At 40.0% G+C, this 22,223-nt stretch overlaps 1 protein-coding gene across 16 annotated transcripts in view; it reads right to left on the bottom strand.

The window, feature by feature from the left end:
* SGCD (sarcoglycan delta) overlaps positions 1–22,223 on the bottom strand; it is a 1,717,585-nt gene that overhangs the window by 1,534,255 nt on the left and 161,107 nt on the right. Inside the window, exon 1 of one of the 16 annotated variants that reach the window (XM_079916687.1) lies at positions 7,848–7,935. The exons of the other annotated variants lie outside the window; for them this stretch is intronic. The gene's annotated coding sequence lies outside the window, so the exon portion shown is untranslated. Of the gene's footprint in view, positions 1–7,847; positions 7,936–22,223 lie in introns of those variants that run through there. 16 annotated transcript variants of the gene reach the window in all.

The following is a 22,223-nucleotide window of genomic DNA, read 5'->3' as shown; positions in this document are numbered from 1 at the left end:
GTCCAGGAAGATCCCACATGCTATGGAGCAGCTGGGCCTGTGAGCCATGGCCGCTGAGCCTGCGCATCCAGAGCCTCTGCTCCACAATGGGAGAGGCCACAACAGTGAGAGGCCTGTGTACCGCAAAAAAAAAAAAAAAAGAGGGTACAGCTCCATGGTCATCAGGGCCTCTGCCTCTACTCTCTTTCTGCTCCATCATTCCAGCATTTGGCTTCCATCCTCAAACTTATCTCACATTCCTAGGTGGCTACTGGAGTGCCAGCCATCACAAAGGCATTCCAGGGAGCAGGAAGGATCAGCACTCCAGGGAAGGACAAAAGGGCACTTGTTCCATATGAATTAGCTCCATTTAAGTAGCCAGTCTTCGAAGCTCCTCACAATTCTCTCACTTACAGCTCATCTATCGGAACAGCCACGTGGCATAACTGGTTGCAAAGCAACCTGGGAATGTAGTCTTTCAGCCGGAAGTCATTGACACCCTAGTAAAAATAAGAGTTCTGCTATTTAGGAATAATAAGAGAATGATGTTGGAGTGACAACTAGTGTAAGATAAAATCAGCTAATACAAGTAAAGTGTTTGGCACAGTGCATGATATATAGTAAGCCCTGAAAAAAAGCTGAGAGTAGGCTAGGGAGAAAAATATCTTGTTATCTTCACTTTTAGTTGTTATATAACCAGTTAGTCTTTGTTCCATTAATACTGTGTTTCCCAAACTTTAGTCATTTGTGATTTTCCCACATTCATATACCATCTGTGCTATTATTTAATATTTTCTCTAAATCCATTTGACTTTTCTTTGACGTATAGTTGGTGTATGATATTATATAAGCTTCAGGTGGACAACATAGTGAAATCACCTGACTTTTAAACTTAAATTTAAGTAAACCATTTCCATAAACAGGAAACCAATATTGTCCTCATAAAAATTATAACTGTTATAAAAATGTTCATTTGGGATAGTCCCTAAAACCATCTCACGTGCCATATTTTAGAAAATATTTCTCTATTGAATGCTCTGGAATAAATGACTTTTGTGACTGATTGCCTCAAGTTTGCTATGGTCATTAATCAATCTCTGCTGCTACTTATTTGCTTCATCTAACACTGTAAGAAAGACATTATTCCTTAAATATCTTTAGTAATTAGCAAAACTGGCTTTTCTTTAGGTTCAACCAATCGTTAATAAAAATTGATAGCAAGAGGAGTATGGTTACGGGACTTAACAGAAGGCTGATGCATTCAGCAGATTTTTATTTTCTCTTTTTTTAAGATCTAGACAGAATTCTATTGAGTAGTTATTAAACACACCGTCAACTTCAAGTACATTCCATATCTTCTCTTTTCTGCCTCTAATTGATCTGTATTTAACTTTCCCGGAAAACTCCTTGACATGACATTCTCGCATTGCTCCACATGCCCTATGTTCTCGTCAGAGCAGGCGTGGTATCTTCAAGGCCCCATGCCATTCCTTATCTGCTACTGCCATCTTGATTCCCTCATAGGTAAACTGGTAATTTTGCCTCTTGTCCCATTTAACCACTGTCTGTCACCAGGATAAAATAAGACCATATTGTGAAAGTTCTCGGAAAGGTGTGAAATGGTATACAACGTAAGACGATATTGTCATCTAAGTCAACTGCCTTCGTGATGAAGTGGTTCCGAGTGCAGGCTCCATACCCAGCGTACCTGGCTCACCACCTTTCATGTGCTGTGTGACCTTGGGAAGTTACTGTACCTCTCTGTGTCTCAATTTCTTCCTTTGTAACATGAGGATAGCACTTAATACCACACGGGTATTGTGAAGATCCAATGGATTAATACACATAAAGCACCTAGAACAGTGCCTGGCACACAATGAGCTCTCAGAACCTGTTAGCTATTATTGTTATTATTACTGTCTCCAAAACTGGGCTCTGGAGTCAGGCAAAATTTGGCTTCAGATCCTAGCCCCCAGATTCTGCAGTGATATGTAAATAGGTCACGAATCCATATGCCAAGGAAGTGGTACTTCTTTGTCCATCTCCCTGACAGACCAGCTCTTTCCTCCCAGCCCTCGCGCCCTAGGGAGCGGGAAGCAAGCAAACAACAGAACCTGGGGAGAGTCCACCTCAGCACACCTGGACTCACACAATAACTTAAAATTCCTAAGGTAAGGCTCACTTGCTTTAAATATCAATGTTCTGTCATACATTTCCACTCCTCCCCTGCTCCTCTCCAAGATGCTGGCAGGGAACATGGGAGGCGGCAGGATGTAAATCTCAAGTGGAGAAGTAAGTGTCTGCTTAGGTTTTATGACCTAGGCACCTTCCTGGGCTCAGCCTAGTCCCTGCCCTGTGACAAGAGTACCCCTGGTTTCAAGTTGGCTTTTGAGTAGAGCCAGCTGGTTGGGAACCTCATAGTTACTCTGTCCCTGAGTGTTCTGCTACTGCTGAAATCAGTGCCTGATACACACCACAGGAAGGTCTCTCTTCTGATGACGGCCTAGAGAGGTTCTCTAGTCGACTTGATTCTCACTCCAGCTCTTGCTAAAGCTGCTGTGTCATGGCTTCCATCAAAGCCCGGAAGTAGGCAGTCTACGCACAATCTCCGGAAGTGGGCAGTCTACGCACAATCTCTGCAGCGCAGAGCTGATGTTCCCTCAAACCATCAGGGAACACCCTAAGGAGCATGCAGGCATGCCAGGAGTCCCTCCACACCACAAGGACACTGAAGCCACCTTAGGAAAGCCAGACATTCGCCTTCTCTCCGCTAACCATGCTGGGCTACCAAGTTTCCTTTTATGCAGCTGTTACCAGTTTGGAGCGGGGAAGACTGGAGGCAAGCTCTGCCCAGAGCCCCAAATGTGCCTCAAGTCCAAAGCCCATGAACTTGTCACTCCTCAACTAACCCTACCACCCCTGCTCGCTCCAACCCAAAGTCCACATGGGGAGATGGGGGCCCACATGCTCAGCCCTGTTGCGGTTGCACTTCTCCCCACTCAAGCCCTGGCCAGAGAGCAGGTTCCTACATTTCCTATCAAACTTGGCCATATCCTCCCGGGGTGGGATGCCAAAGAGCCTTGCCAACAGGTGGAAGAGGTATCTTCTTCAACTATGGAAGAAACGAAGATCTAAATCTTCTAAGCTTTCCTCTTGATATGCTAAAAATAATAAAAAATAAATAAATGTACTACCCTCTTCCATTTTCCTCTCCCTACACTCCTTCTTCTAAAACCTGGCTTTTAATCTTACTACCTTGTCCCTAAATCTTACATTGAATATCAGAAGCTGATTAGCTCATTAGCTTTGCATTTCTGCTATAATGTTCCTGATACCTCCCCCTCCCACCATACAAAGTTATTCCAATACTATTGACTATATTCCCGATGCTGTACATTACATCGCCATGACTTATTTATAACTGAAAGTTTGTACCTCTTAATCCCCTTCACGTATGCTGCCCACACCCGACCCCCTCCCCTCAGGCGACCACCAGTTTATTCTCTGTATCTATGAGTTTGTTTCTGTTTTGTTTACTTTGTTCATGTCTTGTTTTTTTGCATTTCACATTTAAGTGAAATCATATGGTATTTGTCTTTCTCTGTCTGACTTATTTCACTAGACCTTCTAGGTCTACCCATGTTGTTGCAAACGGCAAGATTTCGTTCTTTTCATGGCTGAGTAATATTCCATTGTACATATATACCACATCTCTATCCATTCGTCTATCGATGGACACTTAGGTTCTTTCCATATCCTGGCTACTGTAAATAATGCCACAATGAACACTGGGGTACATGCATCTTTTTGAATTAGTGTTTCATTTTCTTCAGGTAAATACACAGAAGTGAAATTGCTGAATCATATGGTAGTTCTAGTTTTCATTTTTTGAGGAATCTCCATACTGTTTTCCAAACTGGCTGCACCAATTTACATTCCCACTAACAGTGCACCAGGGTTCCCTTTTCTCCACATCCTCACCAATGCCTAATATTTACTGTCTTTTTGATGACAGCCATTCTGGCAGGTGTGGGGTGATATCTCATCGTGGTTTTGATTTGCAGTTCCCTGATGATTAGTGATGCTGAGCACATTTTCATGTGCCTGTTGGCCATCTCTATATCTTCCTCAGGAAAATATCTATTCAAGTCCTCTGCCCATTTTTTAATTTTTTTTTACTGTGGTATAGTTAATTTACAGTGCTGTTAGTTTCCAGCATACAGCAAAGTGATTCAGATAGATGACAGATAGATAGATAGATAGATAGATAAAGATATTCTGTTTCATATTCTTTTCCATTATAGTTTATTATATCTGTCCATTTTTTATCAGATTGGTTTTTTTGCCATTGACTTGTATGAGTTCTTTATATATTTTGGATATTAAGCCCTTATTGGATATATCATTTGCAAATATCTTCTCCCATTCAGTAGGTTGCCTTTTCATTTTGTTGATGGCTTCCTTCACTGTGCAAAATCTTTTTAGTTTGACATAGTCCCATTTATTTATTTTTGCTTTTGTTTCCCTTGCCTGAGGAGACAGATCTAAAAAAATATTGCTAAGACCAAGGTCAAAGAGCATACTGCTTACATTTTCTTCCAGGAATTTTATGGTTTCAGGTATTAAGGTTCATAATTTTTTGAGCCTCAGTTTCATTATCTGGAGAAAAAGAAATTACAATGATTCTAAATCACAGAGTAACTGGAATGATTAAAATTTTGTGTATATACAAAGACTTGTAAGCAAATAGTCACAGCAGCATTATTCATAATAATCCAGAACTGGAAACAATCCAAATGCCCTTCAGTTGGGGGAAAGGACAAACAAAATGTTGCATATCCTCACAGTAGAATATTATTTGGCGATAAAAATGGCTAAATTACTGATACATGGTACAACGTTGATGAATCGCAAAAACATGCTAAGTGAAAGAAGCCAGATTCAGAAGACCACATATTGTATGAATCCATTGATATGCAGTGTCCAGAAAAAGGGAAATCCATAGAGACAGAGAGTAAGGCAGTCTAGGGCTGCAAGCGGTAGTGAAATTGACTATTAATGGGCATAAGAAAACATCTTGGGGTAATGGAAATGTTCTAAAGCTGGTTTGAGATGATGGCTGCACAACTCTATAAAGTTACTGAAATCACTGAATTGTACGTTTGTGATGTGTAAACATTATGATATGTAATTACACCTGAATAAAGTTACTTTAAAGTGTTTTTGGGTGTGAGTGTTTTTACATGCACAGGGAGAAATTTATGTGCATTCACACACACACACACACACACACACACACACACACACACAGTGCCTAGCACAGAGTAAGCACTTCAAAGATGCTGATCACATCTGTCATTATTACTGAAATGTTTAATTATTGTTATTAAATCTCTCATTTTCACATCCTTTACATAGTTACTGCCCTAAAATACTTGAGAGGCTATTTATGTTTAGAGGATTATCTGCTTGGTTAAAATGCCTATTATCAAATTCTTAGTATCTTCAAATATTCTAGGAGCTACAAAGAAGTTTAATAAATGTCCTCATTATTTTAATGTACTTTATAATAATAGATGAATAGATATTGGTAGACTATTATTAGAATTCTCAAGCACTCTATTGCCTGTTGTGAAAGTCAATTTTCCAAATCACAATACTTGAGACTAAAAATAAATAAAAAATTAAAGCGTTTGGCACACCTGCTTCAATCAGGTGCTGTTGCCTTTTTATAGGATGTTAATATTTTTACCCTTCCCTTTAGCTCTTAATAAAAGATGCTTCTTCCTTAATGTTTAAAAGCATCACTACATCTTAGAGTTTACAGCCGTTTTGTTCCATTCATAAGATAATGTCTGTTTTAGCAGAAAAAGAAATGTGAGGCACACGTGCACCTCTCATTAACCAAGTACTCAGGCACATCCTCACACTCTTTCCTGAAGGAAGCTTTTTTATTTCACGTTAGGTATGATTGACCTTCGATCTACATTCGTCAGGGTCCAAGGCCTTGTTATACTTCCTCTTCATTCAGCCAGTGTCCAAAACTCATTCCTTTTGTCTCCCCAAACTGGTCTTTTCCCTCTAGCCAGCCAGGTTCCTAACTCCCCGGTCCCCTGAGCCACACACATTCCCTCCTGCTCACCTCCCACCATTGAGGTCTTACTCCTGCCCTCGACCCTACCACGAGTGCCTTCACTCCTCCTAGGGTAACAAAGCGCTTGGTGGCCTGCTTCAGCCCCCTCTCTGTGTCCTTCCAGCTCCATCCTTTTACCTAACACTCCAGACAATTCACCCCCTGTCATCTGGCATGCATTTATTTCAGAATAAGCAGCATTTTTTTCCCCTCCAACATTAATTAGGTTACAAGATTCTCAAAGACAGCAACCAGGGCTTCTAGTCCTTTCAGAGTTCACTGGCTCTAGCCTGAAGAATTCATCTCCCACTGCACACTCGCTCACGGGTGCATGCTTACTAAGGAAACGGCATGCTGAACTGCCCACACCATTTAATCAATCTCTCTCCCTCACACACGCGCGCACACACGCACGCACACACTTGCTCTTGCTCTCTCTCTTAGGTGAATTCTCCTAGTTCAGTGTTTCTCAAAACCTCCTCCCCAGCAACAGCATCACCTCGAAACTTGTTAAAAATGCAAACTCTTAGGCCCCACCCCAGACCGACTGAATCTGAAAAGGCACAGACCAGCAATTCATGGTTTAAGCAGCCCTCCAGGTGATCCTGCATGCACTTAAATTGGAAAACCACCTTCCGAAACGTCTATTCCATTCAACACCACTGTAATTGAGATCAGTGTAGCTACACCCGTCAAAGTCCTCACTCTATTACCCATACTTCCAAATTGTCAGCTGCCCCGTTAAAAAGACCTCCGTCACCCTGCACACACTTTGCCTTTATGGTAGCCAGACAACCACAAAATAAGAGAGAAAGCAAATCAACTGGTTAACTTCCCAAAAGTGTTTCCAGAGCTGAGCTGACATTATTAATGATCATCACCAGAGATGCTGATGCTGCAACAGTACCTTTGGTGAAAACCATCTTAGCCTGTGCTCCTTTGGAAACAGAGGTGGGAAAGGGTCAGCATCTGCCAGATGGCGAAGGACTGGTCTAACAAGAAAGAGAATTGCTGCAAAGCTTTGAGCAGGACTTAGAAAGTATAAAGCAGTGATTTTCAAACTTTTTATTTAAAAAAAAAAGTGGAGAAGAGGGCATAGAAGATCTCTTTCAAACAGCAGACACGATGGATATACTAGCAGAATATAATATTTTTAATTAAAAAAATATTTTTAGGGTATTGCTCTTATTTGAATATTTGGAGCCTCTAAGAAGACACTCCCTCACCTTTCTGTGGTCTGCAAAAATATATATACTTTAAAATTCTTCTAAAAAGAAAAACAGTGGAAGTAAATACATTTGCCTGAACAAGGCAAATTTTTACAGATATTTGGAGGGAGGGATATTGGGATGCAGGTAAATGAAAGCTATAAACACTTATTGAACCCCTCTTGCATGTAAGCTCTCTGCTAAGAGCGGATCAACACCTCCACACCCAGCCACCACTGTTTCTCACCAGAACTATTGCAAGAGCTTCCTAACGGCTTTCCCTGTTTCCATTCCTGCCCTGCACACAACAGCCAGAGATACTGATGAAACATACATCAACACACCTCATTCCCCTGTTCAATGCCCCACCCAAAACACTGCCATCACACTCAGAATAAAGTCCACAGTCCTAACCTTGACCTACTCCACCCTTGCTGATCTGTCGCCTTCCCTCCCACCTCTAACCTCCTGTCCTACGACTCCACCCTTTCCTCACTCCACTCAGCACACACCAAGCACATTCCTACCTCAGGGCTTTGCATCAGCTGTTCTCTCTGCCAGGAACACTCTTCCAGATCACCACATGGCTGCTTTCCCCATTTCCTTCGGTCTCTGTTCATATGTCACCATGGCAGAGAAGCCTCCTACAGAAAACAGCACATGTGCACACAGCCCTCCCTTCACTTTCTCCCCCTTTATTCTCCCTTGTTTTTCTTCATGCCTGATGTATCATAATCTTATTTTTTAGCCTTATCCTCCTTCAACAATATTAGCTCTATACGAGCAGAGATTTTCTGTTTTGCTCACTGCTATATCATCAGGACCTAGAATAGTGCCTAGCACATAGGCGGTGCTCAGTAAATATTTGCTGGATGAAACAGTTGTTAAGGGGATGAGAGAATGTAAGGTGCTAAGGATACAAAAAGACAAGCTACAGATCCCTGCCCTCAATGAGCTTGCAATTGGGTTCATATGTATGTCCTTCCTCCGCTTAAAGAAATTAAAATTGCAGATGTCAATTATGCAAGGTATCTGCTTCTCATATTCACATTCAGAAAAAGCATAAACATGTTAGTGCTTGAATTATTTCTGTAAACTGTCTGTTAAGTCAAATTCATCTAGTAGGACCCATGAGGAAACTACTTTAAAATTCAGTGTCTCCTTAAAAACGAATCTGTCACCGTTCACCAGAAGTACCCACATTATTTCTCTCTGTCTGATGGAGCCAGGTGTCTAGAAGTTACTTAATAACTGATAGGTGACTTTTCTCGTATGTTAGTCCCAAGAAAATGGGAGTGATGCACATTTAAGTACTTCTAACTGCAAGAAGGTCAAGAAGGTCAACAAGATTTATGGTTTACCTAATGGGTAGAATACTTCACTTTATATGTGATTCCCCAGAGAGCTAGAGAATACCCAATAATCTCCCGCAAAGGCAAGCAAAGTAATTGTTACTATTAGAAATGCAGTTTGCTCATTACATCAGAGTAGCATGTCATGAAATTGACGTCAGCAATATTTTTCCTCTCTCATGGTTTGTTTTAATGAAGGTAACATTATGAAGACATTGTCTCTCACTTTAACCAGTTGTGGGATAAAATGATTTTTAAAACACCCTCCAGATAAACCTCACTCTTCGCATTTTTTGTTTCCTTGGTTGGTGTCCTTTTATACATCGGACTCACATGATAACTCAGCTTTTAGCACAAACCAGAACTTGTTGGTGAAATACTGATATTAACCAAACATTGCTTAGCAATGCCCCTGCACAACCTAAATCAGGCCATAGTTTTCAAAGGTCACCTATGAAAATATACCCAAGGATTTTAAGTCAGATCAAGTGAATGTCTAATAGGAGGATTTCTTAGGCAAACAAAGATTTTAAATATCACAAAGTTCAAATCTAAGCCTTCGTGAATTGTGGGTTGGTGTCCCGTCTCTGCACATACCCAGAGTAAGAGCTGACCTCTCTGAATGGGTTCCCATATTTCTGGGAGGAGGGCATCCACGGGAAAAATCCTGCCATGCCAAGCCAGGCAAGTGGGGCTTTTCCAATGAGAATCAGCCCTCTAGTCCTCCAAAACACTCCTGCTGTGGAGACTGGTCCAAGTACCCTCTGGACCAAGAACAACAACCACCCTGCCACTAGCCTGGCCTCAAAGACTAATCCAACAAGAACATTCCATCATGACTAACGTTCATGGCTCAGAAAGTCAGATGTCTGAATAGCTGTTAGGTGAGATGTCTGCTTTCTACACGTGGCTCTTAGAGAGAGCTCTACTGTGCTTCCGGTCCTGCTGGCTGTAACTCTAAGGAGGAGTCTCTGCTAAAAGCCTGGATGTTAAAGCCCTGTCCAAGCTAGGTGGGAAATCAGAAACTCCAGCAAGTACGGAGGGATCTAAGTTTTCCTCAGCCTTTGGGTCCTAGTCTATGGTCGTTCTGGCTGCGGGACTCTGCTCTGAGTGGTTCTGTTGTGTGGCCCCCTAAGCTAATAGTAGGGAGCAGACCCAAGGACACATCCGGAGTGACCAAGCATGTCCACTGGCAACCTCTTCAAAAAACGGGGCTGTGGGAGTTCCCTGGTGGCCTAGTGGTTAGGATTCCGAGCTTTCACTACCATGGCCCAGGCTCAATCCCTGGTTGGGGAACATCCCACAAGCCGCACGACGTGGCCAAAAGAAAGGCGGGGAGGTGTCTGTGAAGTTTTATTAGCCAGAACTTCCAAAGATAGGGACTACTGATATTGAAATAGAGGGATGGAGAGGGAAGGGAGGGAGATGTCTGTGGGTAAGAAAGAATGAAAGGCTTTTGCTGACATGTCAATTAAAAGATTCAAGCAGCTTAGGAATGTAAGATCTCTCATATTCTCTTGAGTGTAAAAGAAAGAAAACAAACAAGATGCAAAGAGACCCTAAGAAGAGGGTCTATGAAGGGTCATCTTTCTATGAAGAAAGACAGAGGTTACAGATTCCTGGGAAGACTATGTTAGGGCCCTGGGGAACCTCTTCTCTCAGTAATAGTCTGATGCTCAAGTTGGTTTTTATTCTTAAAGATTTATTGATAATATTTCTGAATATATGAAGTGTATATTTTTATAGTATTTGGGACCAACAGACCTTATAAATAACAGCAAATAACATTAGGGAAAAGACTTTTAAAACATTAGAGAAAACATTAGGGAAGACTTTAGAGTACCCAAAGAGTTTTTATGGAAAAAACATACCCCAGGAGGAGGTGGCCCCAGCAAACTGCCATTATGAGTACCAGGCCCTCGCCCCGCAGCAGTTCCCCAACGGACTATTACAGCAGCATGAAGTCAATCCAATTGAGATTGGCCTTTGTTTTATGGATTTACCCTATATAAAATGTTTAATATATTCATTCTGAGCCATTTGCCTTATCAGCCTAGGACCCTCAGTGTAAGTGAAGGGAGTACTCAGCCACAGTTAGCATGTGGGTTCTAGACTCAGACAAATCTCAGTGTAGCCCTCAGCTCTACCACCCACGAGCTGAGGGGGTCCCAGACAAGTTCATACACCTCCAAACCTTGGTTTCCTCACAGAGTCTGATTATATCTTTTAGACTCATTGTAAGAATTAATGAGATAATGAGAGTAAAGCATATGGCACAATGCCTGAAGGGGATGCGACCTAAGATGCCACTGAAAGAGAGGGGGCTGTAGGAAGTGCCTGATGGAGCTGAACCATGGACAAGAAGTCAAGTGAGGAACACCATCCCCAAATGGAAAGAGGAATTTGGAATCATTTACAGACAGATTGACTAAAAACATTCACCTGAGAGGTAAACTCTGAATCTATGTCTTAACCATCTTTTGCAGATGGATTACCAAAATTTAGCCAGGAGAAGGGCTAAGCATATCTTTCTCAAACTGAATTGAATATTTGAAGCAGGCCAGACTTCAGACTTGTATCTAGCAGTATTTTCTCCCACTCAAATACCTACATCTGTTGTTTTTCATTTTCAACACTAGATTGAATATTTAAGGGCTAATTTATTCCCGTATTTATTTCACATTAACTAAGAATGGTGTGTGGAAATGACTAAATATTTTTTAAACTTACTGTTAAGTGGTTCCCATGTGTCTACAAAACACCTGCGTCCCACACTGCAGAGGAAAGAAAGAGAAGGAGCAGACCCCCATTTTAAAGAAGGAAAAGGAGATCTAAATGGGTAGACCAAGTATCCAAAAAATCTGGAAGGAGCGATGTGGCCTTTTACAAAGAAAAGCAACAATAATGTACCGTTTTAAAACAGAGAAAATATCTCTTTAAAATCTAGCTTTTAAAAAAGGTCAGAGAAGTTTACGTTTACTCGAGTGTAAATGTCAATTGGAATAAGTGATACCTGTGAGAAAATGGGGAGACCACTGACCTTTTATCCAAAAGAAGGCTAGAGATGATGTCCAAGAAGAGTGAAGGGAGGAAAAAAAAAATATGTAAGGATTTTGAACAAGGGAAAGAAGCCAGAATGAAGGAAGGTCTAATTAACTGAAATTGCTAGTTCCACACACAGGGTGCTTTCAGTTGCAAAGCGATGCCCAATCTGGTTAAATTTTAAAAGGGGGTGTATTCGGTTATTAACCGATCAACCTGCAGGAGAGTTTCAACACAAGTCTCAATGTGATCCCAGACTACTGCTCATCATTTCTCAATATTTTTAACCTCAGAACTGGCATTGATTTTTCAAACATATTTTTCCCTAGTAGTGCCAGAAAATTTCATGTTTACATGAGAAGAATCTGCTCACTGGGTAACTTAAAATCCCAGAATTTTGTCTTCCCTTAATTGGTCTGACCTGGATTAAGTGCACATCCCAGAGCCACATCACTATGACCATGCAGGTAGGATATGCTGATTGGCCTGTGCCCTTCAGAAGCTGTCCCTGAAGCTCAGAGTTATATCCATCCTACCCAAATCACTTGGCTTGGAATATTGCGACACATAACAAGAAGGAGGAATCAGAGGAATATACACGAGGTAAGCAACAGATATCCCTACATATAATGACTGGCTTTCTGTTTGAAAACAAGCATCATACCTGTGATTAAGCCACCCTTCCTTCAAAAGTGTGAAATGAATTAACTTGCCTTCTTAAGAGAATGACATTCAGGCATCTTTGTGAACCTCACAAACCTATCACAAGCCACATTTATCATTAAAGAAACTGTGTCTATGAAGAAGCACCACAATATCAACTTAGGTGAAAAATCCTTATTTTATTAAAGTTGATGAAAAAAACCTTATTTTATTAAATATTCAATATCACTAATCTAGACTACTTTATAAAGCTGTTCATAATCAAACTCTCAAATGCCTTGTTTTCAACCTTTTCTCTTAACACTCTGTGCTCACCCCATATTTTCCATACAGTCAACATCTTTACCAGACGTCCCACCATTTCCCCCAAATAACCTTAATTTTTACATATCTATGGTTTTGGATTGACTATTTTCTTTAATTCTATTTTACCCCTCCTGTTGGCTTATTACTTATACCTCTTTCTAATATTTTTAGTTACTGCCTTTAGGATTTATCAGTCTACCTTTAAATATTATATTACTTCATATAGAATGTAAGAATCTTGCAACTTCCAATTTCTCCTTCCCATCCTTTGTGATGTTGTTATACATTTTACCTTTATATACATTACACTCCAAAATACATTATTACCATATTTGCTTTAGACAGTTATCTTTCAGGATGAAGAAGAATATAATTTACATATATTTACCTTCATTTTTACCATTTCAGACATTTTTATCTTTTTTTCAAGTTTCTGTCTGGTATCATGTTACTTATGCCTGAATTATTATTTTTTTTAACATTTCTTGTAGCACAAGTCCACTAGCAAAAACTTCTTTCAGGTTTTGAGTATCTGAAAAAAAAATTATTTTACCTTCAATCTTGAAAGATATTTTCACTGGGTATAAAATTCTGGGTGGCTAGAATTTTTTCTTCCTTTCAGTAATTTAAAGATGTCACTCTATTGCCCACAGTCTTGAAAATCTTCTGAAAGAAATCAGCTGTAGTTCATACCTAGTCCTATGTATCTTATGTGTCTTTTTTCTGTGGGTGTTTTCAATATTTTCTTGTTACTACTCATCTTCAGCAGTTTGAATGTGTGCTTAGTTGTGTTTGTATTTGTTGTTATTTTTATTGTTGTTTTTTTTCCTTCTTGGGATTTTCTGAGCTTCCTAGATCTTTAGTTTGGTATATTTAATTATTTTTAGAATATTCTCAGTCATTATCTTTTCAAGTATTTCTTCTACCCCATTCTCTCTCCATATTTTCCAGTTATACAACTGTCAAAACACTTGATGTTCTGTCATAACTTTTGGATATTCTGTTCCTTTTTTCTCACTGTGTTGCAGCTTGGGTAATTCTTATTGACCTATCTTCGAGTTCACTGATTCTTTCCTCAGCTGTGTCAAGTCTACTGATGAGCCCATCAAAAGAATTCTTTATCTCTGACTTATGTGGTGTGTGTGTTTGTGGCATTTCCATGAGACTCTTTCTTATAGTTTTCATCTCTCCACTGAAATTTCTCATCTCTTCATATGTATAGTCCACCTTTCCCACTAAATCCTTCAACACATTAACTACAATTGTTTTAAAGTCCCTGACTGATTGTTCTAACATCTTAGTCATCTTTGAGTCTGGTTCTCTTGACTGCTTTGTCTCTTGATAATGCTTTTTTTAATTGCTATCATGAGTGATTAATTAATTATTAAAATTAATCTTAATTATTTATCAAATGTGAGATATTGTGCATAGAGCAATGAGATTAATAGCACTTATGCTTGGAAATGGGCATGCCTCTTCTTTGGTCAGGCCATTGGTGTCAGGGATTGAGTCAATCTAGCAAATGTAGTTCAGCAGAGACTAGAAATGTGCTCATGCACTTAGACCTGATCTTTTGAGCCTCTGCCTTTTCCTCTAGCAACAATGGCTCCTCAGCTATTCCTGAGGGTTACAGAGTGCTGCCCTTTCCCAGCAGTTTAAGTCTTTTGTTCTGTAGGACATATGGTTCTGGGAAGGAGAGTGGGATTTTGTACCTTTCTAACAGGGGCTAATCCCCTCCTCCATACCTGCATTAGTGAGGATGGCTCTCTCTGGTCTCTTTCCCTGACCCCAAACTTTACTGTGAACACCTGGTGAAGATTTATAGACTAGAGCTTGAGAATGGGTGCAAACTCCTCTTGTATGAGGGAGTCCACAACTTCTCTTATTTCATTCTAGACCATATTCAGCCTACAGAAATACATTAAAATGTTAATTGATTTCTTCTTACTCATTTGTATAGTAGCATCCTCTCTTCTTGTCTTCTGTCACAGAAAATGTCACAGTCCACATGTCCAGTTTCTCCTCAGAGAAACCTCTTCCATTTCAGAATTTGCTTGCTCTGTGACCTCAGCTCTCTAATAGGTCCAAAACCAAGTTATGATTTTGTAATTAACTGAATTTTTCTCAGTCTTAGAATGGGGGTGATGCTCTTTCCAGCTTTCTTTCCTAAGTGGAAGTGAAACTTCTCTATATTTTTGTACACTCATAATAATAACAGCTAATATTACATACTTATTATGTGCCTAGCATAGTGCTATAGGACACATGGAATACCTCATTTAATCTTCACCATTATTACATCCATTTCCTTAGCTAGGAAATCAAGAGACAGAGGAGTTAACTTATTTGCCCAAGGTCTCACAGCTGCTGAGTGGTAGAAATTTAATACAAACCCAGGCAGTGTGACTCAAGAGCAGTGCTATGATTCTATACTGTTGCCTCTGCCCTATGAGCTCCTTGAAAACAGCGACAAGCCCTTATTCTTGTGTTTATCTTTCCAGCATGTATCACAATGCCTCATTCAAAGGAGGCATTCAGTTAGTGTTTGTTGAAGGAAGGAATTAATTGCCTTTCTACTGCCCCTGAAAGTCAAAGTGAGGTTTAGAAGCAGTAAGCTGGGGATGGGCTCACCAGGTCTTGCTGTTTCTTCCCACCTTCCAGTCTCACACGCAGGAACTATATGTCGTAACACGGGATGAGAAAAAGTCTCCAGTACCTTGAACAATCTCCTTCCCATGCTGAACAAGTCAATTCATGACAAGAAAGCAATGATTAATGGCTTCTCTGCCAAGTGATGCTTGCTTGATTAAGGGGAAATATGGTCCGTATTTCATATAAGTTTCCCTAAACTTCAAACACAGACTGAAAGTTTAGACTCTGCTCTATCAAGCTATGGCTTCACACTGTGTGTCTTTACCCTCCTCTCACCCCAGTTAAGCAATAAAAACTTAAAGGTCAAAATCTATAAATTATACTTCTCTGTATCCCACGCAGTGCCTAACACAAAGCTCTACAAGCACCTGTTGAATGAAGTAATGAAAAAGATTAATTTCAACGGCTCCAGTGTTGCAGTCCAAACAAACCATGGCAGAGCAACATTCTTCCATTGAATGCTGGAAATGTTTAGGATACATATCATTCAAAGGCTTAGCACCAAACTGTTTCAGGGGTAAATCGGTTTGATCCAAGATGGGTGAATGTCAGTTCTAAATCTTTGTACTTGATATTCTCCTTCTGATTCCTCAGTCTGAAAGCCCACTGGACTTGAGAAATCTAAAATCTAGGTTCTTGCCCAAGTTTTGCCATTTATTAATATTAAAAAAACTAGGGATAATGATATCTTATATGCTGAAAATTGAATGAGTTGACAAATGCAAAAGCACTAGAAATTATAAAGTACTATACAAATGTCTGTATTTTTACTACAGTCATTCCCACTTACGTCAATGCATTTAAATCCTATGATTAATAATTTGAATAATAACTGATTTTTATTTAAGGCTTATAGAGTTCTATGCTATAATCTATATTAACTCTTAAAAGTCCCTATATGAAAAAAAAGTCCCTATGTGTTAAGTACTACCATTAGCCCCATTATATAAAGAAACTCAGAGACTCATTGAGGTTAAAAGGCTGGGTTAAGATCACATAGTAAGTTATAGAGTTTGGATTCAAACCCAGACAGCATGATTTCAGTGTCCCTGCTCTTAAGCGTAGCACTCTGCTGTCTCCTAAAGTGAAAGCAGATTTTGTTAAATCTAGTTATGAGAAAGCTAGTGAGATCACAGGACATCTGATGAGTTCTGTCCTTAACCTTCATCTATACACTATCCCCTGATTTATCTGCTCTGGCCTTATTGCTTATCATCTATATGCTAATAGTATTTAAACCTCTGTCACCCTGGCCTCTAGAACCTTCTATCTACTCAACCACTCAGTCATTCATTCAGCAAATACCCACTGAGCATCTATGTGTCAGGCCTGAGCTAGATGTTGGATGGAGCATAAGATAAATAAAACACCCGAGATCATGCAGTTTACTTTTTACTGGGTGGAGAAAAACAGTGAATAAATACATTCATTCATTCATTCATTAAAAATAAATACAATAACTTCAATATAGTATTACACTGTATAAATGTTTCAAGGGTGAGTGTCCCAAAAGAGAGAGAGCCTGCTGGAAGCTGAATTGCCCTTTCTAACACAGACTCAGAAATCAAGAAAGTCGTTCACCTCACTCTATTCATTAAAATCAAGTCAGTAAAGCCAACCCATGCATGTTCAAAGGGAGGGGAATTAGCTCCCACCTTTTGATAGGAAACATGTCAGAGATTTTGCTTTAAAACCATCACACTGGCCATTTTCCCCAACCTTTGGAGGGATATAAGCATCTCAGCTCCCATAGTCAAATCTGGCAGGTTTAAGAAAGGCTGCACTGACACAAATTGTAAATTCAACTGCATATGTTGAGGAACAACTCTGGAATTCCAAGAAGCTTGCTCTGTCCACTCTGCCCAGTGTAATCCATTTCTTTCCCTCTTCTGAGCTCACAGCACCTACTCTCTCATCATGACACTGCCTCGATGGTTATCTTATATTTCAACCCATATAAAATATAGAACTTTGTCTTTCTGGTTTCTTCATTTGGATCACAGGTTCCTAGGGGTATTAAATATGTAACATACATATCATTTGAGTATCTTTTAGTATTTTAAAAGAAGCTATACTCACAGGTCATGGAATAGAGAAAAAAAGAAATGAATATTTCTCTTCTTTTCTTCCTGAGAATCCCTGTTCCTCTAAAACCCACTTTAGCATATATGAACTATAAGATACACATATACACAGACTGTGTGTATCACTATGCAAATTACATGAAACAGCAGATTCTCTGATGCCTGGAAAGTCATTAAAGATCACCTAGGGTACAACCATCCTATTTTATCCTCAAGTTTTATAAACATTGCTTTTATTTAATTCACACAATAAATCCATGAGGAAGGTACTATTATTATCTCCACTTCTCACATGAAAAAAATAAGGCTAAGAGCATGATATTCCCAAGTTTACACCAGTCAGTAAGTGGGAGTTCAAATCTGGTTCCTCCTGAGACCAAATCCTAGGACCCCATCAATGAGGAATCTTGGGTCCAGAGAGAGAAAAGGACTTGCCCAAGATTAAGATTTGAGCTTCCTGATTCCCAATGCAATGCTCTACTCAGATAAATATGAGGAAATTCTTTCCTCCCTAAATTCAAACTTAAAATCAGTTCACTCCCAACCTGAAATTTCAGACCACATCTTTTGTCTTAATTTTTTCCCTCTTGGAGCTAAATTCAAATAAGTGGGAATGGGTGAAAGGGCAAAAAAAATCATAGAAAGAGGGAGTTCTGTTAATACAACAACTTGTCACATGAAAAGGTCAGATGGTGCTCTGTTTCAGTCTGTAATAGGCTGCAATTTGAGCAACCCCAGCCATGAAATACAGGGCAATTTTCTGACCTTTTTAGATGTGACTGCAAGTGCCTTGATTCTTAGGACATTCTGTATCTATATTTGAAGCTAACTAAAAAGAGAAGAAAAATGTATTTCTATAGAGATACTCTGCTCTCATGATATAAAATAAAACTTACAGGCATGTATTGTGGACACTGGTTATTGGTTCTTCAGTTTGTTTGCTGTGCTTTTCTTGGCTGCCAAGTATCTGAATGTCCTTTCTGTAATTATATGAATGTCCCTTCTTAGGAATCTTGGTGGGAGGTAGGGTCCACCTCCCACCATAGAGGCTGAAAAGCAAGACCCTTCCATCCCAGTGATAAGCAAGACCCTTATACCTTTCAGCTAGGGCATAAGACGTGGGCTTGCCCAACTAGATGCCTCTACCTTGGACTCTGAGTAAGGACCTAGTAATACAAAGAAGCAGGAACAGAGGAGACTCTATTCTGGATGTGGGAGCAACAACGGCAGCAGAAGCTTCAAATTTCCAAAGACATCAGAATCAGGGAATAGCATTCTCTCTCCATTGCCAGTGACAGCACAAGCCATAGCATCCAGTCTTCTACAGAGGGGCAGCAGTGTCTTCACAGACTGGTTCTTAGCGTGATGCTGGCCATGGATGGGGCTGCCACTCATTACCCCTTGTTTCTGACCATAGTCTGAGCCTGGATCTCCAATCTTTCTAGAGATTCCGTGAGCAAATTAATATTACTTTAATAAACTCCTTTCCTGTTTAAGTCAACCAGAGGTAGTTTCTTTTGCTTGCAACTAAGAACCTTGATACATCAAAGAATAAAATTGAAGTGTAATAAAAATTACGAGGGATGGGTAGGGGTAGCACTGCTTAAAGAAATTATATTTGAACGTACATGAAATTTTTCATTCAACTGATTCATGTATAAAGGAGTGAATACATCTGCCTATTATCACATTTTTCACAATTTGTAAAACAGGATCAAGATCCAGACTGATTCCCCACCCATATCCAGGTCTCCCTCTGGATAATCTCTATTTCTGTCAAGCTGTCAAGCCTCATCACTCAAGTTTAAAATCCCACAATTATCTTGGGCTTCCCTAGTGGCGCAGTGGCTGAGAGTCCGCCTGCCGATGCAGGGGACGCGGGTTCGTGCCCCGGTCCGGGAAGATCCCACTTGCCACGGAGCGGCTGGGCCCATGAGCCATGGCCGCTGAGCCTACGCGTCCGGAGCCTGTGCTCCGCAACGGGAGAGGCCACAACGGTGAGAGGGCCACGTACAGCAAAAAAAAAAAAAAAAAAAAAAAAAAATCCCACAATTATCTTCATTTCTTTCTTCTCTCTCATATCTATTAACCAAATGCTTTCTATTTTCCTTAATAGTGACCTCTCAGGTCTCTTCCTGCCTTCATACTCCCAGTGGACAAACCTAATACAGGAAATTATCACCTCCTATGTGAGCTATAATGTTTAAATTTCCCTACCTGCCTCCATTGTGTCCTGTGCCCAATTAGTTTTCCCAAGACACTGTTTGTGCCTCATCCTCACCAGATCAAAATCCCTGATGGCTGACCACTGCCTACAGGATAAAATCCAAAATGTTCAGCATGACATGTAAGATTCTTCATGATTTGATGCCTTCTTACCTTTCCAAATTTGACCACTGTGTGTTCCTATCTCTTCACTTTAATAGTATTTGACCAAGGAACATATTTTTAAACATAAAGTACTGATTTTTAAAATTAAATCAAGAGATATAATTCATGCTTGACTTAAAAGGTACAGCAATTAAAAATCCAAAAAAAAAAAGTTGCAAGATTTTTATAACTACAATGTTAAAATAACCAATTCTAAAAATAAATGTCATGTAGAAAACATTTATTATGTACCAGACAACTGTCCTATTAGAATTGTCCATATAAATATTACAGAAACTTTACAAGGTAGGTGTTACAGTTCCATTTACACATGGGAAAACTGAAGTCCTGAAGGAATGAGAAATATATTCAAAAACATTCAGCCAATAAATGCACAGTGAATATTCACATGCCAGTAAGTCAATTCTTAAATAAGGAGCATATTTTCTTAAAGGCGGATTATCACAGGAGTATAGCAACTACCTAATAAACGTATAAGTTTTTATGTGATATATGCTTTAAATCGATTGTAAAAGGAACAATATTGCTAGCATCAGTTTCCCACCGGAACCTTAGTACGTCTGATGGACTATCGGTGTCCTACGCACAATCCACACCCTCAGGCCCCACTCTCCAGGAATTATATTCCAGTGGGTCTGGCATGGAATTCAGTACCATGCATTTTTATTCAGCACCTGGGTATTGCTGATGCAACTGATCCATGATTCTAGCTTTGAGAAATCCTGAAATAGGTAATAAATGAGGAGTATTGATCATGAGACCCGGGTCCTGTTTCTTTTGGTTCTGCAACCCTCTTGTTGCATGACTTTGAATAATTGTTTTATTGACCCTCAGCTGTAACATCTCTAAGTGAAGGAGGATGAAGTAAATGATCTGAATTTTCAGCACATATCCCACTCACCAATGTGCTGGTCCAGGAAAACCAAAAAGGCATATCTCACACACTCAGAATGTTCAAACTGGTAGCAGCTAAAGTAGTACTACTCCAGATAGTAGCCTGAAGTTCTATGGTGGGAAACATTCTGTGGTGTTTAGCCTTACTGAAATTATCCCTCTAGTCCCAACTCAAAACCTCCATAAATACTTTCTCATCACCCCCTTCCACATCCCAAATTTTATACTTCTAACAAGTAATTACTCCATTCTGCCTTTTAACATGGTAGTAGTTCATCTGCTTGTCTCTTCCTCAGAAGAAAGGTCACTGAATCGTTGCGGGGATTTAGTGAAATAACACATCTTAAATGTCTAGAACTCAGTAGAAAAACAATTATTATTTATTGCTATCTTATTAGGCTTTCAAGTTCTAGACATCTAGGGTGAAAGTTATTAAACATTGGTGACGGGTGCAATAGACAAAGATGCATGAGATGAAGCTGGGGCTCAGCACCATGGACAGCTCAGAAGGCTTTACAGAATTCCTGCGGCAGTTCTGACACAACCTACAATATTTTTCCAGCCCCACCTCTCTGTAAGGATCAGCTAAGGGCTCTCTGCCTTACAATTATGGGATCTCTCAGTCTCCAAGGGAGACATCCTTGTCTATTCAACATCTTTAACATATGTCATTGTCTAACCATCTCTTTCATCGCAGAATAACAATGAAGAGTCCAGGCACTGGACTACTTGATTTTGACTCACGGCTCCCCCACTTACTAGCTGTGTGACAAAAGACCATTTGGGGGTATCTTAGTATCTCAGTTACCTCCTCTGTTAGATAAGAGTAATTATTGTGCCTAGTTCATAGAATTCTAGTGAAGACAAAAGGATAAAGTCTACACATAGCATAGCTTAGAATAGCCTAGCGCATAGCAAATTCTCAGTAAACATTAGCTTTAGCTGCCACCATGAGGCCACCAAACTGTTTCTATCCTAGCCCTGCCATAGACTCATGTGACCTCAAGAAAGGCCTTTATTTCCTCAACCGGAAACAAAAGAGTTGAACCAGAGCAGATATTCCCAGTTGAACCAGAGCAGATATTCCCAAAGTGGAATCCACAAAACCTGAAATTTTCTTTCTTGTGTCCCAATAATCTTTTTTCCTATTTAACTTCTTTCCTTTATTCAGTCACCCTTTCCTTCCTATTTAACTTCTTTCCTTTATTCAGTCAACAGTCAGGCTTGGGAGGGTCTGGGGATTCTGGGCACTGTAACACCAGACTTTCAGTTCAGGTCTCCTGACTTCAGCATCATGAATTTTGGATGACTCAAAAAAAAAAAAAAAAAAGCATGACATTCTCAGCCTTCCTCTGGCCAGGTCTTATGAGATTTCCTCAGGCCTAACTGCAACCTTGACACTAACTGTTGAGGAAGAGGCCCTCAGAAAAGGGGAAGAGGCATGAGACACCAGTATTTCCAGGCCATTGCTCTGCTCTCTGCAATCCATCAAGATCTTCCTTGATCCCTCTAGTCATTC

Source organism: Stenella coeruleoalba (genome assembly GCF_951394435.1).
Source record: "Stenella coeruleoalba genome assembly, chromosome: 3".
Classification (NCBI taxonomy): domain Eukaryota; kingdom Metazoa; phylum Chordata; class Mammalia; order Artiodactyla; family Delphinidae; genus Stenella; species Stenella coeruleoalba.
Note: the sequence above shows the minus strand (reverse complement) of the source record. Positions and strands in the feature narration are given on the sequence as shown.